This window comes from Polistes canadensis, unplaced genomic scaffold (genome assembly GCF_001313835.1).
Source record: "Polistes canadensis isolate GaletaPanama2010 unplaced genomic scaffold, ASM131383v1 scaffold_197, whole genome shotgun sequence".
Taxonomy (NCBI): domain Eukaryota; kingdom Metazoa; phylum Arthropoda; class Insecta; order Hymenoptera; family Vespidae; genus Polistes; species Polistes canadensis.
Window position 1 is genome coordinate 266,049 of NW_014569744.1, and position 4,833 is coordinate 270,881.

The window sequence follows — 4,833 nt, forward strand, 5'->3', positions numbered from 1 at the left end:
TAAGAAATAATATAACAGAAAAATAATCAAATTCCCATAAAAATAAGACAAAAGAAAATATAATGAATAAATTCAAATGAAACGTTCAATGAAAACTAGATCGAATTGAAACAGGATAATCTCGACTAGTATATAGGAGTTGGTTGTTGGATGAGAAAGACAGTGGAATAGATAGATAGATAGATAGATAGATAGATATCTAGATAGAGGGAGAGAACCAATAGAATAATCATGCGAGACGTTAACCTGTTAGGCATTAGTGGTGCATGATGTACGCGCTGCGGGTGGCGTCAGAATGAAACGAGAGGAGAATGGTTGCTGCTACTGCTACTGCTGTTAGCTACTGGGATGCTATGGGGATACGGATGAAATAGATTGAGAGGAGGCCTTGCCAGGGCTACGACGGGAGTAAAACAATTAGGATTGCGTCGACGTACGCTCGACCGAGCACCCCTCATCGTGTTCAACGCTTCTACTGTTAGGGACGTCCTTCGGCCTTTGACGATGTGCTTCAATCTCCGTTCTACGAGAGTATGCTCGATACCTACCGTATTTCTCGCATCAACCTTTCGTTCATGAAAATAGTTTCCTCTTTTTTTTTTTTCTTTTTTTTTTTTCTTTTTTCTTTTAGCACCCACCCCCCTCCCCAAAAAAAACGATACCTTCCTATTTTATATTCCTTCATTTCATCAATTTTATACGATTTCTTTCTTTTTTTACACAAGTTGTTTATTAATATCATTGTTTTTTAATCTGTTGTCATGTTTAAGATAATTCGATGAAATAATATTGTATTTAATTATATTGTATAAATTATATTGTATAATGATCTTGGTATTGGGATTAAATTTTATATAAAAATGTGTTCTTACTATTATATTTATTTTTATTATTTTTATTTGATCACGAGATGATGGAACCCTGCGATATTGTTTAGAATTAAAAAGAAAAATATCATGCCAAGACTTGAATTTATTATACACAATTATTTATGCTAATAAATAAATCCTGAAATCAATTGTTTTCAAGTTTTTAATATCACAAGTTAGATATCGTTTATATTAAATTATTTTAAATAATCAGGTTTGAATCAGGTTGAACATTTTTCTTGTTGCTACTTTTATGTTGAAAAAAAAAAAAAAAGAAAAAAAAAAAAAAAAAAAGAAATCGTAAGTTAAGTGTTATTTTTTTTTACAACCTTTTTTACGATACTCCTCATGTTTGTCTTTTAATAATAGTAAAATATAGATATCGTTTAATTGTGTCGAGTCATCGAGTATTGTATTTTTGTACGTAGAAAAAAAAAAATTATATATCGTGTGTTATCTTTTAAAACGTCATTTATGACATTCACTTTTTATGTCTTTTGTAATATCATAATATAGATATCTTTTAAGTATAGATCCAGTGTATTTAATGATCGCGTTTATTCTTTATGTTTGTAAAACAATATCACATTTTTTTACGAACTTAAATGAAACTCATCGAAAGAAGGAAACTAAAATAAAACAAAAAAAAAGAAACAAAAAACGAACGAAAAACCAAATAAATGATCAAATTTATAATAAATTTAAACGTCATTATAGAAAGTTACATTAATTATACTGTCATATAGAATAATTCAATAATCATATAGAATAATTTATAGAATATTTATATGTTAAAAATTGTAAATTATAAACCCATACAATTTTCTTATTAAAAACCTGAAGACATGAAAAAACAAAAAAAAAAAAAAACAGAAATGAAAATAAAATAAAATAATATATTATTTTATTTATTTATACTCCGTCCCTTTCGGGTTTGATGGGTTTCCGATAAACTTTTCTTTTTTACAAAAATTCATAAATTCAAAAATTTAAACAAACAATCTATCTTAATACATTTAAATTTAAAAACAAAACTGAAACTAAAACTAAATTTAAATAAAATGATATATAATAATATATTTATCAAATATAAACGTAATTTGTATTTGGGGTAGAGAGGGTGGATGAAAATATTTATTTAAATGAAATTTAAAACGAACAATAATATATTTCCAATCATCATGATCATCAATCTCTTTTCAACATAGAATTATATTTGTATGTATTGAAAAATGAACTTTAGAAATGGTCGGAATGGTAGAGATGGATGGAGAAGTAGTAGTATCGAACGGTATTTGGAGTAAACGTTTTTGATCGAGGAAATAGCCGGTATGTTTATTGATTTCACACCAACGAGACTTCCTTTCGTTTCGTTTCGTTTCGTTCTCGCTTGTCGCATTTAATGCAGCTGAAAATACTTGCTTTCCTTGGGGCACTCTTCTCGGTTTTAAACTGCATTTCATTTAATTCGAACAACAGAAGGGAGAAAAAGAGAAAGAGGGAGAGGGAGAGAGGGTGAGGAGGAAAAGAGGGAGAGAAAATGGCGTGAGCCAGTAGGTATGCAACCTCTCGGAAAATCGAAGTACCTCCTGGAAAACTTTGCAATTAGTCTCCCATTTACCAGAAAGCCCCGACGCCGCCGCCGTCTTTGTCGGTAGTTAGACGTAGAAAGTAATTAAATGTCGGGCTAATTAAACGCGCCTCATAACATTTTTCTAAAGTTTTTCTACGTTGGCCCGTTGAAATTCTTTCGATGGATTGAAGAACCACCCCCTCCAACCCCCCTCCAACCTTTCCTCTGCCAACCACTTATTTATTATTTATGCATATATATATATATAATATATATTATATATGCATATATAATATTATTTATGCATAAATATATATATATATATATATATATTTTTTTTTTTCATTTGTTCCTCAATTAAATTCAAATTTATTTTATGCTCGATTTTGAGAACTGTTATTTTTTTTTTTTTTTTAATTTTTTAAATTAAAAAAAAAAAAAAAAAGAAAAAAAACGTAGGAACAAAAGAAGTCCAAAAATTGGGGAATTTGAATTTTTGTTCCTCTAGTATCTCGCGCATAGGTGTATTTTTAAAATGGACAATACTAAAATGAGATTTGTCAATTTTGTTCTCTCTATCTCTATCTCACTCACTCGCGAAAGTTCATAATACCGCGACAGTTTATCGCCCGTCCAGTTAATCCGATTACAAGAACAGATTTATTTTGACTGAAGCACGTGACCTAACAAAAACGTTCCGACCCTTAATCCATTTTCAAATGCAACACCTGCTCGCTGGAACAGATGCGTTTACCGCAGACGATTACTACTCATTCATAAAGAGGTTTTCATATGTGAAACCTGTCACGCGATACAATCAGCTATCATTTTATTACGTTTCTGTTATAATGTATTCCTCCTCGCGTATACACTTACACATATATATATATATTTTATATGTATATATATATATGGATGTGTGTATACACATGTGAAAATGTATATGGGTATTTTCGATGATACCATCGGTGATAGAAATATAATGAAAAATTTCAAAAGCAGAATAATTGCAAGATAGGAAAAGAGAGAGAGAGAGAGAGAGAGAGAATCTGGATCGCGATTAATTATATTTTCAATTATTATTACCTTCATATTATTATATTAATGTCTATTCATAACCATATATTCACTCGATATATAATTCGTTGCGTGTATCGATTAATAGTTACATTTTAAATTCCTATCCCTTTTTTATATTCTTTTCTTACATTTTTATCTCAATTATATATTTATAATATTTATACATGTATTTAATTAACTTAACATATATATATAAATTAATTAATTGGATAAAAAGGGAAGGAAATAAATTAGTATAAAGTCTAAGTAATTTGTAAAATACAAAAAAAAATAAAATACAAGAAACAATTATGAAATTTTATTATAAATCTCGTAATTCATAAAAATCCTTCTCGCTTAATTCACTTTGTTATTATCAATATTTGTTTGTATATATATATATGATCAAATAAAAATAATTTCTGACTAACCATAACGCGTTGTTCTTGATCCACAGGGATCATGGAAATGATTAAGAGAAAAATCGTTCTCATAAAATAGAAAAGACATTAATAATATTCGATCCCATATGATTCGACTATATTTATTAGAAGATTCATCGTATTATTCAGTTATAAGGGCAAAGTCATTTTATGGTAACGAATACAAACATATTTGTCGTAAGGAAGGTATCATACGAATTTCTATGGAAACTATTGTCAATCGTCAATGGGTGTCTGTCTGTCTATGTGGTTTAACATTAAACTCGGTTGAGTAAAAGTTTGATTCATCGAAAGATCAATGATTTTTCTTCCCTATCATTCTATCTCTCTTTCAATTTTGGAAGACCCTTCCTACCTTCCTACCATTTAGCATCCAATGAATACATGTGGGGTGGTTATCACTATAAATTATTATGGGGTATTAGATCTCGTTAAACTATGGGGTGTGAGCGACGATTTGTTTGAGATCACGAACGATTTTCCCCTTTATACATATTTCTTACCGAGCATCCTAACCTTCGGGATCAGTATCATTATTATTACCGTATGTGAAACTCACGTACTGTTAACTCGATCCTCTTTTATATATATATATATCATGCGTCATGATTTTTATAATAAATATAATAATCAAATATTTTTTTTTCATTACAAAATAATATTTTTTTGTTATTTCATTATTTTTATATAGTATTTCGTATATGTTTGTTTAATATGAAAAGAACAAAAAAATATATATATATTATTTTTTATAGAATTATTTGATTTGAAACTTTTTTGTATTAATATTTAAATCTTTTCAAACAGGAATGGGTATTAACATAAAATAAACAAAAAAAAAAAAAAAATAAAAGAAAATAAAATAAAATAATATATTATTTTATTTATT